A 20,787-nucleotide genomic window follows, 5' to 3' on the forward strand; every position below is an offset into this window, starting at 1 on the left:
TCAGTCATGTCCGACTCTTTCTAACTCCATGGGCTATAGCCCACCAATCTCCTCTGTCCATGGAATTTTCCAGGCAAGAATCCTGGAATTTCCTACTCCAGGGGAACTTCCCAACCCAGGGATCAAACCCATGTCTTCTGCATCTCCTGAATTGGTAGGCAGAATCTTTACCACTGCACCCACTGGGAGGCCCCCTTTTTAGATGAGACTGCCATTTAAATCAGTAAATTTTGGGTAAAGCAGATTACCGTCCACAGTGTAGGTGGGTCTCATCCAATCAGTTCAAGGCCTTGAGAGATAAAGACTACATTTGTCACAGGAAGAAGGAATTCTGCCTTCAGACTGTCTTCTGACTCATGACTCCAACATCAACTCTGCCCTGGTCCCTAGCCTGCTAGCCTTCTCTGAAGACCTCCAACCTTGCCAGCTCCCACAACTGCATGAACAAATTTCTTAAAATTTTAATAGACAGATAAATAGACAGACACTCAGAGGACACAAACAAAACCTTGTGTCCCATGGAAAGGAGCAGTGACCTTCATAAGAGACTGACCCAGACCAGACTTTGAGTGTTTCAGTATCTCCAGCAGAGGCATGTGTCAGGAGTGGTCTGCCATCGGGACAGGGGCTCTGGCTGCAGCAGACCTGGGAGGGGGGGCATGTGGCATAAGTCCTCTTGGAGGAGCTTGCCATTACGTCCACTACAGAGCCACTGAGCAGATGACCCACAAACTGGAGAACAATTATACCAAAGAAGTTCTTGTACTGTTTCAAAAGTTCTAGGGCTCACAACAGATTTCCCAACCTGGGCATCTGGCAAGAAGACTGAGAATCCCCAGGGAACTTGACTTTGAAGGCCAGAGGGATTTGATTACAGAACTTCCACAGGACTGGGGAAACAGACTCTTAGAGGGCACAGACAAAATCTTGTGCACACCAGGACGCAGGAGAAAGAAGCAGCGACCCCACAAAAGACTGAAGCACACTTGCCTGTGAGTGTCCAGGAGTCTCGGGCGGAGGTGTGGGTCAACCGTGGCCTGCCTCAAGGTCAGGGCCACTGAATACAACAGTCCTGGGAACCAGGCGTGATGGCGTAAGTTCTTTTGAAGGAGGTCGCCATTACCGCCATTGCTCCTACCATAGTCTGGCTTCAGGCCTAACTACAGTGAAGGAACACAGCACCACCCATCAGCAGAAAATTGGACTAAAGATTTATTGAGCACAGCCTCCGCCCACCAAAGCAAGACCCAGTTGCCCCCAGAGCCAGTCCCCCCCATCAGAAAGCTTTCACAAGCCTCTTATCCTCATCCATCAGACACCAGGCAGAATGAAAGCCACAATCACAGAAAATCAAGCAAACTGATCACATGGATCACAACGTTGTCTAACTCAGTGAAACTATGAGCCATGCCGTGTAGGGCCACCCAACATGGATGGGTCATAGTGGAGAGTTCTAACAAAACATGGTCCACTGGAGAAGGGAATAACAAACTACTTCAGCATTCTTGCCTTACACTGAAAGATGAAGTCCCCAGGTTCGTAGATGCCCAATATGCTACTGGAGAAGAGTGGAGAAATAGCTCCAGAAGGAATGAAGAGGCTGAGCCAAAGTGGAAACAATGCCCAGTTGTGGATGTGACTGGTGATGAAAGTAAAGTCCAATGCTGTAAAGAGCAATATTGCATAGGAACCTGGAATGTTAGGTCCATGAGTCAAGGCAAATTGGAAGTGGTCAAACAGGAGATGGCAAGAGTGAACATTGACATTTTAGCAATCAGTGAACTAAAATGGACTGGAATGGGCAAATTTAATTCAGATGACCATTATATTTCCTACTGTGGGCAAGAATCCCTTAGAAGAAATTGAGTAGCCATCACAGTCAACAAAACAATCTTAAATGTAGTACTTGGGTGTAATCTCAAAAACAACAGAATGAACTTTGTTCATTTCCAAAGTAAACTATTCAATATCACGGTAATCCAAGTCTATACCCCCAAACACTAATGCCAAAGGAGCTGAACAGTTCTATGAAGACCTACAAGACCTTCTAGAATTAACACCAAAAAAAGATGTCCTTTTCATGATAGGGGACTGTAATGGAAAAGTAGGAAGTCAAGACGCAGCTGGAGTAACAGGCAAGTTTGGAGTACAAAATGAAGCAGGGCAAAAGCTAACAGAGTTTTGCCAGGAGAATACACTGGTCATAGCAAACACCCTCTTCCAACAACACAAGAGAAGACTCTACACATGGACATCACCAGATGGTCAACACTGAAATCAGATTGATTATATTCTTTGCAGCCAAAGATGGAGAAGCTCTATACAGTCAGCAAAAGCAAGACCGGGAGCTGACTGTGGCTCACAGTATGAACTCCATATTGCAAAATTCAGATTTAAATTGCAGAATGTAGTGAAAACCACTATACCATTCAGGTATGACCTAAATCAAATCCCTTATGATTATACAGTGGAAGTGACAAATAGATTCAAGGGATTAGATCTGATACAGTGACTGAAGAACTATGGGTGGAGGTTTGTGACATTGTACAGGAAGCAGGGATCAACACCATCCCCAAGAGGAATAAATGCAAAAAGGCAAAACGGTTGTCTGAGGAGGCCTTACAAACAGCTGAGAAAAGAAGAGAAGCAAAAGGCAAGAGATAAAAAGAAAGATATATCCATCTGAATTCAGAGTTCCAAAGGAAAGATAAGAAAGCCTTCCTTAGTGATCAATGCAAAGAAATAGAGGAAGACAATAGAATGGGAAAGACTAGAGATCGCTTCAAGAAAATTAGAGATACCAAGGGAACATTTCATGCAAAGATGGGCACCATAAAGGACAGAAATGGTATGGACCTGACAGAAGCAGAAGATATTAAGAAGAGGTGGCAAGAATAAACAGACGAACTATACAAAAAAGATCTTAAAGACTCAGATAACCACAATGCTGTAATCACTCACCTAGATCCAGACATCCTGGAGTACGAAGTCAGGTGGGACTTAGGGAGCATCACTATGAGCAAAGCTTGTGGAGGTGAACCTAAAAGATAATGCTGTGAAAGTGCTACACTCAATATGTCAGCAAATTTTGAAAACTCAGCAGTGGCCACAGGACTGGAAATGGTCAGTTTTCATTCCAATCCCAAAGAAAGGCAATGCCAAAGAATGTTCAAACTACCACACAATTGCACTCATTCCCCATGTTAGCCAAATAATGCTCAAAATTTTCCAAGCCAGGCTGCAATTGTGAACTTCTAGATGTTCAAGCTGGATTAAGAAAAGGCAGAGGAACCAGAGGTCAAATTGCCAACATCCACTGGATCATAGGAAAAGCAAGAGAATTCCAGAAAAATATCTACTTCTGCTTCATTGACTATGCTAAAGCCTTTGACTGTATGGATCACAACAAACTGGAAAATTCTTTAAGAGATGGGAATACCAGGCTACCTTACCTGCCTCCTGAGAAACCTGAATGCAGGTCAAGAAGCAACAGCTAGAACCAGATATGGAACAATGGAATGGTTCAAAGTTGGGAAAGGAGTACCTCAAGGCTGTATATTGTCACCCTGCTTATTTAACTTATATGCAGAGTATATCATGTGAGATGCTGGGCTGGATGAAGAACAAGCTGGAATCAAGATTGCTGGGAGAAATATCAATAACCTCATATATGCTGTGACACCATCCTTATGGCAGAAAGCGAAGAGGAACTAAAGAATTTCTTGATGAAGGTGAAAGCTGCTGCTGCTAAGTCATTTCAGTTGTATCTGACTCTGTGTGACCCCATAGACAGCAGCCCACCAGGCTCCCCCATCCCTGGGATTCTACAGGCAAGAACACTGGAGTGGGTTGCTATTTCCTTCTCCAATGCATGAAAATGCAAAGTGAAAGTGAAGTCTCTCAGTCGTGTCCGACTTTTAGCAACCCCATGGACCGCAGCCTACCAGGCTCCTCCATCCATGGGATTTTCCAGGCAAGAGTACTGGGGTGGGGTGCCACTGCCTTCTCCGGAAGGTGAAAGAGGAGAGTGAAAAAGCTGACTTAAAACTCAACATTTAAAAAAATGAAGATCATGGCATCTGGTCCCGTCACTTCATGGCAAATAGACGGGAAAACAGTGACAGACTTTTTTGCGGGGGGGGGCTCCAAAAATCATTGCAGATGGTGACTGCAGCCATGAAATTAAAAGACGCTTGCTCCTTTGGTAAAAAGCTATGACCAACCTAGACAGCATTTAAAAAGCAGAGACGTACTTTGCCAACTAAGTTCCACATAGTCAAAGCTATGTTTTTTCTAGTAGTCGAGTATCGATGTGATAATTGAACCATAAAGAAAGCTGAGCACTGAAGAATTTGTACTTTTGAACTGTGGTGTTGGAGAAGACTCTTGAGAGACCCCAGATGGCACGGAGATCAAATCAGTCAATCCTAAAGGAATATTCACTGGAAGTACTGATACTGAAGCTGAAGCTCCAATCCTTTGGCCACCTGATGCAAAGAACTGACTCACTGGAGAAGACCCTGATGCTGGGAAAGATTGAAGGCAGGAGGAGGAGGGGATGACAGAGGACGATATGGTTGGATGGCATCACCGACTCAATGGACATGATTTTGGGTAAGCTCTGGGAGTTGGTGAAGGACAGGGAAGCCTGGTGTGCTGCAATCCATGGGGTCACAAAGAGTTGGATACAACTGAACAACTGAACAACAACAGATAGACGGACAGACATGTTGGTTCTTTTTCCCTAGAGAACCCTGACAAATGAACCACACCAAATTTTGGCTCGTGAATGTTTGTAAAGCCCGTGTGTACTACTTCTCATTTCTACAATCCATTATTCAAAACAGATTGAATAAGGCTTTTAGGTCAAAGGACTAGAGGCTATGAATCATGGCATGAGATGGGGTTAGGATCACCGTACCAAGGTTATATTCCCTGGATAAATCTCTTCTCTCTGAGCCTGCATGTCTATTCCTGTAAAATGGGTTTTGATCCTGACTGAGGCATAAAATGACAACGACAGGAATGACAGCAAAAAATACATTACTTTTTCGGAGCATTTACTAAGTGCCATGAACATGGATTCTCTTTTCTCTCCCAAGCAGCCTTAGAAGCTGACACTGAGGTTCACAAGGGGCTAAGGAGCTTTTCCAAAGTCACACAGGGGGCATGTGGCAGATGCAGCATCAGGACCAGCACCTTGCTCTCTCCAGAACACATGTGAAGACGCCTAGCCTCTGCCTGCCCAGAGCAGACATTCTATATTAGTTCCTTCCACTTCCCTCTTCATTGTCTTTTGTCTGATTACTCAGCTGTTTCTGCAAAGGTCAGAGCTGGTGAAAGCAACAAGTGTTGTGCCCTTCGATTTATAGCTCTCGGGCAGTCAGGAATCTGCCCCAAGGTGATTCATTCTGCAATTTCTTGCCAGGAACTGAATCTGAAAGCAAACACTGCCCGTTCCACCACAGCATCTAGAGTGGCTGATGGTCAGGTTGAGATTGTCTAACCAACTGGACCAGCCACTGTCTATACTGCTGAATTCACTCCCAGAGTCAATCACAAGCTGATGTGTTTGGATGTATACCGCATCGCCTCCATTTTCCTGGTGCAATTTCACCGTGAAATCACACCATGGACAGTAAGAATAGAGTGGAATCGCCCTTCCTAACTTCGTGCTGCCCAGGGGGTGTGATGCCTTTTCTTACTTGGTTATGTTGATAGGGAAGCCATGCAAAGCGGCACAAGAGCCACCCTCCCCCTGTCCCTTCTCTCTTCTCTTTGGAAAACACTGAAGAGATCTGTTCCATTAGCATGAAGAGTGCATTTAGGCATTTTTTAAAGTGGTTTTTGGCAAACCAGAGAGCTGTTCTATGACAGGCTACAGACACAGTGTCTGGCTATTTATCCTAATAATAGGCATCCTTACAATATGGATGTCTCTGACTAACATGATCTCTTTGAAAATTCATTTCGTGTGAGGATGTTGGTGTTGGTAACCAAGTTATTCTCTAATTCTAGGGGAAGAGGTTTTGAGAGTCCTCTGTAGTTGACATAACAACTGCTATACACTTGCTCAGATTTTGATCATCTTAAATAATTTAAATTTTAGCAAAGATTGGTTTAATTCCAGCTCATTACTTTAGGGCTTCCAATATAAATGGTAATGTAGGCAGTAGTATTTTTATTATTAATCTTTTGCTATAAAACATATTTTTCAAAGATAATTTAAAAATTTAGGACTTGAATTACAGATTTTCGTAGTCTGATGCAATGAACACTTGACATTTGTTACAACTATATCTACAAACACGAGTGTGGCATGGGTCAGAAGTCATGAACATTGGGGTGGCAATTCCTTTCTGGCCTCCTATCCCTCCATTCTTCCACAGGGATGCCAAGCTTCATCCTGGGTCATAAAGAACATGTCCTTCTTCCCCATGCTATGCATGCACTATCTCCTTGGTCCACAGTGACCCTCCTGTCCTTCATCCATCTCTTCCCACTGTGCAGCCCAAATTCTTCTCCTCCCTAGACATTCAGATCAAATAGCATCTCCCTCAGGAAGCCTTCCTTGATTTTCCCATACTACTTCTTTGGAGCTTAATGTCTATTTATCTCCTACAATTCTTCAAAGACATATAGGTCCAAATGTAGTTAACTCTCAGCTATCCAGCTGGACATGCCTGGTGGTCCAGTGGCTAAGAATCTGCCTGCTAATGCAGGAGACACACATTCTATCCCTGGTCTGGGAAGATCCTGCATGCTCTGGAGCAACTAAACCCAGGTGCCATAGCTACTGCAACCCGCACCTAGGACCCCCACCCGACAGCAAGAGGAGCCACTGTGATGAGCCCAGCACTGCAAGGAAGACACAGTGCAACCACAGACAAATAAGTGAACAAATAAGTGAACTATCTACCTAAACATCCTAGAAGGCATGGAGAGACCTAGAAAGAAATCCCTACTTCTTGCAACAAGGAAATGAGAGATGATTCTATACAGTTTGATCCAGTACCTTAAGAATAGAATCATGTCTTCTAGGGTTCTGCTTATCCCACAGGGCCAGATGGCAAGACTAATACAGACTCTTGTAGAGAATTTAGGAAGTACTAAAAAAAAAAAAACAAACCAGGGGGAAAATAGCTCGACCCAGTCATCCAGTGATAACCTCTGCTGATATTCGCTGGACATCTTGGTGCTTGGCTTTATTTCCAATGTGCTTGTCTATATGGATTTTTATTCTCTTCATTCCTTAGACCACAGGACGACCACTCGCCATGACCATGCTCATTGGACCTAGCCTGTTCTTAGTAAAGGTTGTATTAGAGGTACCTATGATATGTACTGGGAAGTTCACACACAAATCGAGTGTACAGCTTGATGAATTTTAATAAAATGAAGACACCCATGTAACCAGCACCTGGATCAAAAAGTAGTATTTTACCAATGCCCTAGATGCCCCTCTTGCGTCCCCTTCTAGTTACTGCCCTCCCCCCAAAGGTAATCATTATGTATACTTCTAACAGATTGTAATTTTGCCTGTTTGGGAACTTTACATGACAGAATAATACAATATGTACTTGTTTATGTGTGTATGTAATGACCAAGCTGAATTTAGGTTGAGGAAGAAGCTGAGGGTATCCACCAGCGTGAAGCAGATAGTGGACTAACTTGTGTACATAAATGTGCTTGTGATATAGGGAATAACTCATTGATCTCCCAGAAAGTGCTCCAGTGACCCTGTCTTCATAGCCTAAGTCCTACCATATCATTTGGGACAGTCTCAGAGCCAGAGGATACCACCATAACAGCCCAGGCTTAAGTAGCAGGAAGTGAAGGATAATTCCCATTTGTACAAACTGAGAATAAAGTCCAACTACTAAAAAAAAAATACAGGACTAACCCCCCAAATTATTTGAAGCATGAGAGAGGGCTTTGGCCTCCTGGGAAGCTTCTAGATCTGTGTGTGTTGAATACATTTTCCTGTGCCAGAAATTATAGTCTTATGGATTTGATGAATCAGATCTATTTCTAACAGGAAAAATGAGGGTAAATGCAGTAAAAATATCTACCTTTTATTAACCACTTCTCTTATATGCCAGCAAAAGTGAAAGTCACTCAGTCGTGTCTGACTGTGACCCCATGGACTGTAGAGTCCATGGAATTCTCCAGGTCAGAATACTGGAGTAGGTAGTCTTTCCCTTCTCCAGGGGATCTTCCCAACCCAGGGATCGAACCCAGATCTCCTGCACTGCAGGCAGATTCTTTACCAGCTGAGCCACAAGGGAAGCCAGACACTGGTATATATACACGTCAACTGCTTTATGCAAAGGTACTGCACAGTCCTCAGGAGAACCTTCAGAGGTAGGTCTTATTACCCTCATTCTATAGTCGAGGAAGCTAAGGTAAATCTGCAGTTCTGATCGCTGGTGCTGGAATGGGGCTGGCTGGTGAACTGGTCAGCAGAGGGTTTGAAGGAAGGACCCCTCTGGCAATCCAGGGGCTAAGACTCCGCAGGGGGTCCAGGAATTAAGATTGCACATGCTGTGTGGCGTGGCCAAAAAATAAAGAAAAAAAATTTTTTTAAAGAGAGAAAGAGAGAATGACAATACAGTAAGAATCTGAGGGTCTCCTCCATGAGAGTGGTTCCGTCCCTGAAACTGGTTGGGAAGGAGTCCAATCTATCTAGCTAATATGGAGTGGATCCAATCTCCTTGAGAAAAAGAGCCTGTGTCCGTGGAGGTCTATGGACTAGCTCAGTGCTAGACCTGAGGAGGGGAGGTAGGGTGTGATGGTCTGGTCAGGATCCTGTTCCCCTGGCGTGCCATCCAACTATCCTCTGGACACTTGGGCAAAAGATGCCAGCCTGAATCCCTGGCATCAGAACTTTCTTAGAATCCTGAAGAGGCCCATGTCTTGTGAGTAGATCACGAGGGAATTCTCTACTATCTCCTGGAAATCCACTCCTCTGAGCAGGCCTCAGCGATCGAGTATAGGATTTAAAATGTAAACCAATCGTTGGGCTTCCCTTGTGCTCCAGTGGCTAAGACACTGTGCTCCCAGCGCAGGTGGCCCAGGTTTGATCCCTGGTCAGGGAACTAGACATCATATGCCACAACTAAGAGTTCACAGGCTGAAACTAAACATCCTGCATGCCTCAACTAAGACCCGGTACAGCCAAGTAGATAAAAATAAATATTAAAAAAAAAGTAAACTAACCCTGAAGCAAGAGGTTGAGTGTTCCTCTTTTTAAGACTGTGTGAAACTGCTGTCAGCCCACACCCTTCAGCTTCTCCTAGCCCCCAGGACAAGCAATAGAATTGAGGCCAGACACAGCCAGAAGACCCTTCTCTCAAAACTGCCAGGAAGGAAAGGGAAACATCCTTGAGGACTGCAGCTGGTTTAAAGTGGCACCAAGACAGTGGCCACAGATTGCTTTGGAACATCCTATTTATTGAGAAGCTTGTCAGCACCTTACCTGACAAAGCGGGCCTGGAGAATCTCTTCAAGGGTCTCTTCCTGGGAAAGAAACTAGCAGTTTCCCCCAGTTCCTCATCCAAGGACTAGATGGTAAGAGACATTAACAAGCAACACTGTTCCAGCTATCAAATATAAATACAGGATGGGGCTTGTTCTCCTGAGAACTGATTGAGGTCAGCAAATCTGCAGGGAGGTTCTCCAAACAACCATCTTTAATAGGTCCGAGGAATAATTTGATGAAGGAGCCTTAAGAGGTTGAAGCAGGAAAAACTGGTGGGAAAAAGACAGCTTTTATCCTTTCAAGTTGAGAAAGCAACTCTCTCCACTGTCTATACTAACTTCTAGCTTTCTGATCCCTACAAATGCAAGTGGAAAGTGACAGTGGGGAGATGGGTGTGAGGGGAACAGTGGGGCAAAGAATAGGGAAGCAGAGGAAGTGGGAGGTGAGAGCAAATGGGGCAAAACTCCAAATAAAAGATAGCTTAGATGGTGTGTCAATTACATTAAAAATAAGCAAATTAACAAATTAATGATCAAGTCTGAGCGAATGATGCCTATTTTAAAATGGGATACGGGAAAAAGCAAAAGCAGTAAGACAAAAAGGAGTTAAGCATAGAGCAAAATATTCCAAATTAAGATTTGGAAGGAATAAAAATAGAATAAAATAGATATAATTTTTGAAAAGACAGAGTCAATGAAATAAGAGACAAAAGCTTTGAAACAGAAAGCTGTTAAAATTAAGCTGGAGCTAAACCCAAATGATAAAAAGAAAAAGAAATAAGGTGAATGTAATTTAAGAAGTACAAGAAAGTAAGAAAAAGGAACTCATAACAACACAACTCAAAACAACAGCCACCACCTGACCAGCCGGGCCACTCAAGGGAAAGGAGGAATGAGGAAGTCCTCTGGACAGCCAGGTTTTCCTTCTGAGAGAATTCTCCCGAGGCCCATCCCTGCCGTCAGGTTTTTTTAGTCTGGTCACATATTCATCTATTCCTATCCCCATTCATTCATTCCCCAAATATTTATTGTGCCGAACTGGAAATTCAACTGTGTGAGTCAAACAGAGAAGAATTTTGCCTCCCTGAGGCTCACAGTCTAGTGGCATGAGATGGTCCTGGGAGAGAACACAGATATTAAACAAATGACTACACAGGCAAATTAATAATTACAGGGCGATGAAGAAAGGGCTTCCATGGTGGGTCAAAAGGTAAAGAGTCTGCCTGCAATGCAGGAGGTCTGGGTTCAATCTCTGGGTCAGAAAGATCCCCTGGAGAAGGGCATGGCAACCCACTCCAGCAGTCTTGCCTGGAGAATCCCATGGACAGAGGAGCCTGGCGGGCTATAGTTCACAGGGTCGCAAAGAGTTGGACATGACTTTCACTTAATGAAGAAAACTCCCATAGGGCTGGGGGGTACATGAATTGGTCATTGATTGAGCACACATTAGGAATGGAGGATGTGGAGTTGGTGAGCAGATAGATGGACATTGGGGGAGTCTTTTCTGCCAACATATTTGTCCTGAGATTCAGAGGCTATATTAGGAGTTAACCGAAGCATAGTAGGGATGGAGATAGGCAATATGCATCAAGGCCCTGAAATAAGAAGGTTTTAATCCATTTGAGGAACTAAGAGAAGCCTGTGGCTAAAGCAGATAGACCTAGCAAGGGCGAAGTGTTGGGTGCAGCAGGAGAGGATAGTGAGGGACAGAATAAGAATTTTGATGTTTATCTAGGAGTAATGGGAAGCCAGTTGTTTGTTTCCTTCAGGCAACTGAGGCAGCAGAAAGTGTTTCATCCATTTGTTTACCTTTTTCTTGGTGGGTGGGAGTTCTCTTCCTTTGGGGCAGGGCACCATATCTGACTTGTCTGTCACTGTATTCCAGGCACCTATGCAGTGGACAATCAATAAGTATTTTGAATGAGTTAATAGGAATTATTTTGGTAGGACCACAACCAAAGTCCAGGTCTTCTGCAAAATCTGTTTCCTCCAAGAAGTCATATTACCACCTCAACAGTTTGCTTGGAGTCCTATCTGCTCATCAGTAAGGTGGATGTTAGATGTCTCGCTCGATGCTTTTGCTATCCTTAAAATAACAGCTCAGCTTCTGAAGCACTGTTTACTTCTGAAAGTTTTGAGAATTGCTAATGAATTCTGCCACTTTCTGTGATGTTCGATGGATGACATGGCTGGCTACTGGCAGCCAAGTAGGGGGAAGGAATTTATTGCATGTCCATGTGCCCTGGCATTCTTTTCCTGAAGAACTAACACATGCAGTGGCAAATTGCTTTCCCATCAACAATTTTCACAAATCTCAGGGAAAACTTAGTAACACTTGGCTTCTTAGCAAGGTTTTTCCCCAAGTGATGGGGTACCTAGGGTACTTGACACCTGAAACAGATCAGTTTTTAACATCCTCCTCTTGTAGAAGACAACATTATTTTTAGTAATAGTCATGTAATAATCAGGAATGTTAATTCTTGTTCCCCCCTTTTTTTGGTTTAAAATAAGCAATAGTTTTTTTAAAAGAATAAATACGAGTTTAAAAAATACCACTTTAAAATTAGTAAACTAGGTAAATCAACTATGCTTCAATAAAAAAGTTGTTTGTTTTGAAAAAAAATTGAGGTAAGTGCTAAAAAAAAAATCAGTGAATTACTTCACACATAAACTAAAATTTGCACTTACTAAACAGAAGTATCACATCTTGCATTTTGCACTCTTTATCACTATTTAAAGTTTAAATACAAATAAAAAACTCAGAGTGGTCACAGAGAATGTCAGAATTAAAGTAGCAAATTTTGTTTCTTTGTTTTTAAAATCACTATGTCCTGATTGTTTATTTCAAATCTACTTGTTTAAATCAGGTGGTTGCCTAATTTCCATATTTTTAAAAGCACTTTGGCAAAAAAAAAAAAAAAGATTCTTATGCTCTTATTCACTTATTGCTTAAGTGTTAAAGTTGCTCAGTTGTGTCCAGCTCTTTGCAACCCCACAGATGGTAGCCCACCAGGCTCCACATTCCATGGGAATTTTCCAGGCAAGAGTACTGGAGAGGGTTCAGTTGAGATTAGTTGCTCAGTTGTGTCTGACTCTGCAACCCCAAACTCACGCCCATCGAGTCGGTGATGCCATCCAACCATCTCATTCTCTGTCATCCCCTTCTCTTCCTGCCCTCAATCTTTCCCAGCATCAGGGTCTTTTTTTTTTATTTTTTTCCATTTATTTTTATTAGTTGGAGGCTAATTACTTTACAATATTGTAGTGGCTTTTGTCATACATCGACATGAATCAGCCATGGATTTACATGTGTTCCCCATCCCAATCCCCCTTCCCACCTCCCTCTCCATCTGATTCCTCTGGGTCTTCCCAGTGCACCAGGCCTGAGCACTTGTCTCATGCATCCAACCTGGGCTGATGATCTGTTTCACCCTAGATAATATACATGTTTCGATGCTGCTGTCTCGAAACATCCCACCCTCGCCTTCTCCCACAGAATCCAAAAGTCTGTTCTGTACATCTGTGTCTCTTTTTCTGTTTTGCATATAGGGTTATCGTTACCATCTTTCTAAATTCCATATATATGCGTTAGTATACTGTATTGGTCTTTATCTTTCTGGCTTACTTCACTCTGTATAATGGGCTCCATTTCATCCATCTCATTAGAACTGATTCAAATGAATTTTTTTAATGGCTGAGTAATATTCCATGGTGTATATGTACCACAGCTTCCTTATCCATTCATCTGCTGATGGGCATCTAGGTTGCTTCCATGTCCAGCATCAGGGCCTTTTTAAATGAATCATTTCTTCACATCAGGTGACCGAAGTATTGGAGTTTCAGCTTCAGCATCAGTCCTTTCACTGAATATTCAGGACTGATTTTCTTTAGGATGGACTGGTTGGATTTCCTTGCTGTTCAAGGGACTCTCAAGAGTCTTCTCCAACATCATAGTTGAAAAGCATCCATTCTTCGGCGCTCAGCTTTCTTTATAGTTCAACTCTCACATCCATACCTGACTACTGGAAAAACCATAGCTTTGACTAGACAGACCTTTGTTGGCAAAGTAGTGTCTCTGCTTTTTAATATGCTGCCTAGTTGGGTCATAACTTTTCTTCCAAGGAGTAAGCGTCTTTTAATTTCATGGCTGCAGTCACCATCTGCAGTGATTTTGGAGCCCCAAAATATAAAGCCTGATACTGCTTCCACTGTTTCTCTATCTAATTGCCATGAAGTGATGGGACCAGATGCCGTGATCTTTTTTTTCTGAATGTTGAACTGTAAGCCAACTTTCTCACTCTCTTCTTTTACTTTCATCAAGAGGCTCTTTAGTTCTTTTTTGCTTTCTGCCACAAGGGTGGTGTCATCTGCATATCTGAGGTTATTGTAATTTCTTCCGGCAATCTTGATTCCAGCTTGTGCTTCTTCCAGCCCAGTGTTTCTCATGATGTACTCTGCATATAAGTTAAAAAAGACAATATATAGTCTTGACATACTCCTTTTCCTATTTGGAACCAGTCTGTTGTTCCATGTCCAGTTCTAACTGTTGCTTCCTGACCTGCATACAGATGTCTCAAGAGGCAGGTCAGGTGGTCTGGTATTCCCATCTCTTTCAGAATTTTCCAGTTTATTGTGATCCACACAGTCAAAGGCTTTGGCATAGTCAATAAAGCAGAAATAGATGTTTTTCTGGAACTCTCTTGCTTTTTTGATGACCCAGCGGATGTTGGCAATTTGATCTCTGGTTCCTCTGCCTCTTCTAAATCCAGCTTGAACATCTGGAGTTTCATGGTTCACGTACTGTTGAAGCCTGGCTTGGAGAATTTTGAGCATGACTTTACTAGTGTGTGAGATGAGTGCAATTGTGCAGTAGTTGAACATTCTTTGGCATTGCCTTTCTTTGGGATTGGAATGAAAACTGACCTTTTCCAGTCCTGTGGCCACTGCTGAGTTTTCCAAATTTGTTGGCATATTAAGTGCAGCACTTTCACAGCATCATCTTTCAGGATTCGAAATAGCTCAACTGGAATTCCATCACCTCCACTAGCTTTGTTGGTAGTGATGCTTTCTAAGGCCCACTTGACTTCACATTCCAGGATGTCTGGCTCTAGGTAAGTGATCACACCATCGTGATTTTCTTGGTCGTGAAGATCTTTTTTGTACAGTTCTTCTGTATATTCTTGCCACCTCTTCTTAATATCTTCTGCTTCTGTTAGGTCTATACCATTTCTGTCCTTTATTGAGCCCATGTTTGCATGAAGTATTCCCCTCCTATCTCTAATTTTCTTGAAGAGATTTCTAGTCTTTCCCATTCTGTTGTTTTCCTCTATTTCTTTGCACTGATCGCTGAGGAAGTCTTTCTTATCTCTCCTGGCTATTCTTTGGAACTTTGCATTCAAATGGGAATATCTTTCCTTTTCTCCTTTGTCTTTCACTTCTCTTCTTTGCACAGCTATTTGTAAGGGCTCATCAGACAACCATTTTGCTTTTTTGCATTTCTTTTTCTTGGTGATTGTCTTGATCCCTGCCCCTTGTACAACGTGACATCATACTGGATAGGGTAGACAACGCTTAAAGACAAACTCCCAAATGTGGAATTGCCGAGTCAAAGTTTACAAATGTGTAAGGCTTTTCAAGCTGTTTCAGTACATATCAGACAAGCAAATAGGAAGAATCATCACAGCTTCCTCTCTCCAAAGTTTCCAATGATGGTACCATAGAAATTATTCCTTTAAAAAGCAAAATGTGCAGGGGGCCTTCTCCAGTGGGCTAAGACTCCACATTCTCAATGTAGGAGCTCAGGTTCCATCCCTGATCAGGGGACTAGATGCTGCATGCTACAACTAAGAGTTTGCACGCCCCAACTAAAAGAGAGTGTACACAGCAACTAAGATCCAGAGCAGCCACAGTCAAAGAAATACTTCTTTTTTTAAATTTTAAAGTGCAGCATTTAGAGACTCAGAAGGAGACAGAGGGGACTTCCCTGGCCATCCAGTGGTTAAGACTCCATGCTTCTAATACAGGGCTGTGGGTTTGATTCCTGGTCAGGGAACTAAGATCCTGCATGCTGCGTGGTGGCCAAAAACAAAAAAAAAGTGGGCAGGAAATAGCCATCTGTTAGGTAGTTAGAATAGGGAAAAGGAGTCCAGAATGGTGGTGGCTAAAAGACCTGGAAGGGAAAAGCCCGCGAAAATAAAACAAAGGAAGGTCTGAGGACCGGAGTGAGAACCTCAGGTAAAACAAACAGCACTCCTGGCTGGGCCAATTTACATAAGACAGGCCCAGGGACAGAGAAACATATAAAAAGAGGAGTCAAAGCCCTCTTCTCTCTCTCTCTCCTGCGCGATGGAGCACTTTTCTCTTCGCATCTTTGGATCAACATGCCCTCAAGCCTCGAGGATGGATTTTCCTGCTATTATCTAAATAAAATAGAGCTGTAACACTGATTTATTTAAGAGCTGTAACACAGTCTGTCCAAGACCCGAGAGTTGTGACCCGCCAAGGGGGCTTTAATGTCCATCACTCCAAATCTTTGTTGTGACGAGACAAAGAACCGAGGAGTATTCACTCGCCTGACACATCCGTGGTCAGCAGGGAGGCCAAGGGGAAGCCGGGATGGCTCCTGGTGTGGCTCTCTCTCTGTAGGATGTTCTATCCATTTCAGAATAACGTGCCTCCTCACTCCCAACTGCTGAGACTTTTCAGCTTCTCTTGACAAGTTCCTCATTGGAGACCAGACTACTCTGAAGAGATATCTGAAGTTTCTACAATGGGCAAGGCAAATTTTGGTTGAAGGTGGGGTTTGAATTGTGAGGCACATGGGAGGAGCTTGCTAAAGCTCAAACTAGCACATTGGTTTCACTTATGGATTAAATAGTGCTTTAACGGGTAAGTTGGGAACTTCAGCTTTGTATCAAATACACTTTTATATATGTGCATATATATGAAATATAGCTTATACAGAAAGCTACATTCTAAATTCTATATAACCAATTTATTAATAAGCAAATAACCAAACAAATGCTGGAATCCATGCAAAGGGTTTAGTACCCAGCACACAGTAAGCACTGACTAAATGTAAGCTATACTATGCTAATAGAAATAACATTGTACTCTGATTCCTCACATACGGTATAAAACATTTAGTACACTAAATAAATAAGATACAATTGTTGCAAACAACACTTAAACCCCTCAGAGATAAGACCTCCTTAGCCCAGGCAGGGGGTGCTCCTGTGAGATTCTCCAAGGACACATAAACCTAGGGGATGAGATGGATAACAAAGGCTCCGGGAGCCACACTCTCTGCTTCTCATCCCGCAACGACCCCAAAAAGAGGGCTGTGGAGCCAGTGGGGAAAGGTTGGGGGTGGCTACGACCTTCACCGGCCTCGTCCTAGCGGGAACAGCAGGGAGCGGGGACCGGGCTGGGCCCGGAGAGGAGGCGAGGTTAGGAAGCCTCAAGGTTTGCTACACGTCTCACTGCAAAGGGAAGGGGCACATGGGAGGTCATTAACTGGGACCTCCAAGGCCATGCATCAACTACACTGGTCGGCGGGGGTCCTCTGGTGTCGCCACCCCGACAGCCTGTGGGATTCTGTCGCTGCGGAGGATGGGAGGATGGATGCCAGGCAGTCAACCAGCCTGTGGGCACTTCGGGGCTTGGCGCCACCAGAGAGGGCGTCCACTCTGCCTCTGCGGACGGACTAAGCTGCTCTAAGTCTGCTGCTCACCTGTGGGGGCCCTTGAATAACTAACTTTACTTTGCTAAGCTGCAGATGCAAACAGAGATAATAATAGATGTTTAGCTCTTAGGACGGCCGTGAGAATTAAATGAGACATAAAGTAACTAGTAACCCGGCCCTGAGCAGGGACCCAGAAAACATTGGTAATGATTATATGTTCAGCCTGGATGACCTTACTGGTGTTTATTTTTGCCCAGATTAAATGATTTCTCTTTTCCACAATTTAACAAAAAGAAACATGCCCTAGAAACCAGAGTCGCTCCCAGTGAGGCACAATTGTTGAAGAAGGTCACCTTCAAAGGCATTTCAGTAAAGCTTTTTATCTGTAGGTGCAGAAACAAGTCTTTCACCATCTGTCTGCAGAGCTGACACTTATTTTTCCCCCTTTTGTACCACTGGGTTATTTCATCACGCTTAATGCCCACTGAAAGTAACAGCTGACAAGCACCATTGTTGCTTCCCGTGGTATCTGACAGCATCGTGGGCTCGTTTTTCCACCTGCTGCCAAGCTGAAGCGTTCTCAGAACTCTCTCTTTGTGTTGTTCCAGAGCTGGTATTTATAAATATGAGAAAAGATATAAATATGAGGACTGAGGGCAAAATCAGTCTTTCAATTATGTGAAGGTTGGGTTCGCCGGTGAATGAGAAATAGTGGGTGGGGGGTGGGGGCGGCGCTGGTCGTGGAGTCTGGCCAGGAATATGTCTCTGGCCTGGATGCCCAATCCTAAGACATCCCTATCTCCATGCTGAGCTCTCAGCTACCGGACCCCTTCGGCCCTCACCCCGGGCTTCAGGACCACAGCAAGGAGGAACTCACAAGAGTCCTCGTGGTTCTGCAAATAGCTAGCCAGCCACCTCTGAGGGTGGCTCTGACGCCCCATCCCGGCTCCAGCCACGCGACTGAGTCCTAGGACTGTTCTCTCCCCCTTAGATTTGGTCTGATATTACAGTTCTTCTCCCAAGCCTGAGTTCTGCCTTGTTTCAACCATGCCTCCAAACTGGCTCCTACCCCTGACTTCTAGCCCTGTGGCTAGGGCCTGGCTAAGCCAAACTAGCCAAATTCTTCCCAGTGCCACAAACCACACAGAATGGCTTGCCACAATTGCTGTATCACTGTGCTCTCTTGCTTTTCCTCAACCCCCAGTTCCTGCTGAGCGGTTTGGATGACCGCCCCGCACCCACCCCCTCATCCCCCTCACCGGAGCGGGTTTAGCCGTCCTGGCCACACGGGCCTTCCCACGCGGCCCCACACCCAGCACCACGTCTGACCGGGCGCGGGGCTGCGGGTGGTCCTGGCCCCTCTGCGCTGCTCTTGCCAGGGCGACTTGCAGTTTTGCCACGGGTTCCTGCCCAGGCGTCACCAGCTATGAGACTCTAGGTAAGCGCCACCACTGGGAAGCCACAAGCTCAGCTCTCTTCAGGGCCAGGTGGGCAAGCCAGCGCAGACTGGGTGGGTGTGGGGCATGGCATGGCTGTGTGGTCACCACACTCGTACGGCAGTGTGGCTGCTGAAACCACTGGGTGCTCACTGCCGTGCTAGCCCACAAGCCTCTTGCAGCTGTGTCTGCAGCTTTCCAAAAGATGTGTGTGAGTGTGTGTGAGAGAGAGAGAGAGAGAGAGAAACCTGGTTTTTCAGTCTTTACCACAAACTCTTGCTCTAAGGCTGTGCGGCCACCTTTGGCCTGGGAGCCACCAGTACACACGCGCTTCATCAGAGCCTCTCTCTGACGCATTTCTGCATCTGCGGGAGAAGGAAGCTTTTCTGGATAAAGCCGAGGGTCCCTTCCAGGCCCTGTGTCCTGCTGAATCAGGGAAGAGGGAACTCTGGACAGGAACGGGCCACGGACAATTTCCTGTCTCTTCAGTAGGAATAAGGGAAGGATGTAACAGGGAGGAAGAGGAGGAAAAGGTCAGGGGAGGTCCGCCTGCTGTCAGCTCCCGCGTTTCTCTTCACCCCTGACTAACTCGAGCTCCTCTGGGGTGGTGGCTCCCTACCCCTGGGATTCTTTGGGACATCGGTGACATACCATCACACCAGGTCACCACCTCTCCTCTCCTGAGGCTCCTGACGGTGAATCCTGAATGCCAGATTTACCTAGAGCTGTTCTAGCTCCCGCTGGGTCACGGAGACTCGACAAGTCATTCTCTGCCGCTTGATAACTCAGTTTAGTTGATGAGCTTGCTTTATGATGAGAAAGTCACGGGGTTGTTCCAGCTGATCACGTTCTGTTTCGTGGACAGTATCTCAAGCGGGGTCTGCTGAGGAAAGAGGGTGGAGAGTATGGGTCCCTCAGGGCTGCCAGGGAAGCCACTAGAATTCTGAATTCACTCACGTTTATGGGCCCCGTCCTGTGGGTTTAGTATCAGGCTTGTGGTCACTGATGTAAAAGAAACACCCGAACACTCCCCAAAGCTGAAAGGATGTGAGAATGGAACGTCCTGCCTCTGTTTTGACCGAGGGGCGAGATGAAAGAGGTGAAGGAGGTCAGATGCTGACGTGAGCGGGACAGACTCTCCCTGCCTCCAGGGGGGTCTGTCTTCGCCAGGCCCTTGTCGGCAGTCTTTCCCTCAGGAATCAGACTGAAGCCGGTCGCTAGCTGGGACCCCATTCCTGCTTGGCTGCTCTCTCTCCTCCAGCTTTAGCCTGCTTTCTCCACTGCCCTTCTAAGGAGAGCAGTTCTTCAACAAATCACTTCAACAGGAATCCCCGTTTCAGGCTCTGCTTGTAGGGAGACTGAAGACAGCGCCCCTCCTGGATCCTGAAGATGGAGTTTGTCGCGTTAGTCGCTCAGTCGTGTCCGACTCTCTGTGACGCCATGGACTGCAGCCTGCCAGGCTCCTCTGTCCGTGGCATTTCCCAGGCAAGGATACTGGAGTGGGTTGCCATTTCTTTCTCCAGGGGATCTTCCTGACCCAGGAACTGAACCCGCATCTCATGTCTCCCACATTGGCAGGCGAGTTCTTTCCCACTGAGCCGCAAGGGCTGCCAAAGATGGAGACTTTAAAGCAATGGCGTCGAGTGCCTCTTAAAGAGGATGGGTCCCGCCCTCAGGCTTGAGGAAGGCTCACTCCCACTTCGGAATTCCAACAGCAGCAGCTCCATGGCGGAGCCCTGAGGGTGCTGCTGCGTGGAGTTGGCCGAGCCCAGGTGGGCAAGGAAAGCAATGCCTGATGCAGGACGAACCAGCGAGGCATCCTCTCAGCCTAACAGGGCTGCCTGCAGGGGCACGGGGACCTCAGGTAAAGGGTCAGAGGCCTGACTTCCCAGTGAAGATGCCATCACAGATGGCCACCAAGAACAGATATTGAGCACCCTGGGCCCAGGGAACTTTAAGGGCAAGGAAGTCTGGGACATCCCTCTGATCCAGGGATTAAGACTCAGCGTTCCCAATGCTGGGGATGCAGAATGAGCGCTAGTTGGGGAACCATGATCCCATATGGCACCCAGCGTGTGCCTCCACCAAAAAAAAAAAGCAAGGAAACCAGTAAGAAACCTCTGAAGAACCAAAAAGCCCCTGCAAGAAGAGAATTCATTGCGACCATCTGCCAGCCTCATCCAGAAG

At 45.2% G+C, this 20,787-nt stretch overlaps 1 long non-coding RNA gene across 1 annotated transcript in view; it reads right to left on the reverse strand.

The window, feature by feature from the left end:
• LOC133041394 (uncharacterized) overlaps positions 1–18,529 on the reverse strand; it is a 30,250-nt gene extending 11,721 nt beyond the window's left edge. The window contains exons 1-2 of the long non-coding RNA XR_009689236.1: positions 18,424–18,529; positions 11,290–11,369 (exon numbers count right to left, since the gene is read on the reverse strand). This is a non-coding gene — a long non-coding RNA (uncharacterized LOC133041394). The remainder of the gene's footprint in view (positions 1–11,289; positions 11,370–18,423) is intronic.
• Positions 18,530–20,787: the final 2,258 nt, after the last annotated feature.

This window comes from Dama dama, chromosome 3 (assembly GCF_033118175.1).
Source record: "Dama dama isolate Ldn47 chromosome 3, ASM3311817v1, whole genome shotgun sequence".
Classification (NCBI taxonomy): domain Eukaryota; kingdom Metazoa; phylum Chordata; class Mammalia; order Artiodactyla; family Cervidae; genus Dama; species Dama dama.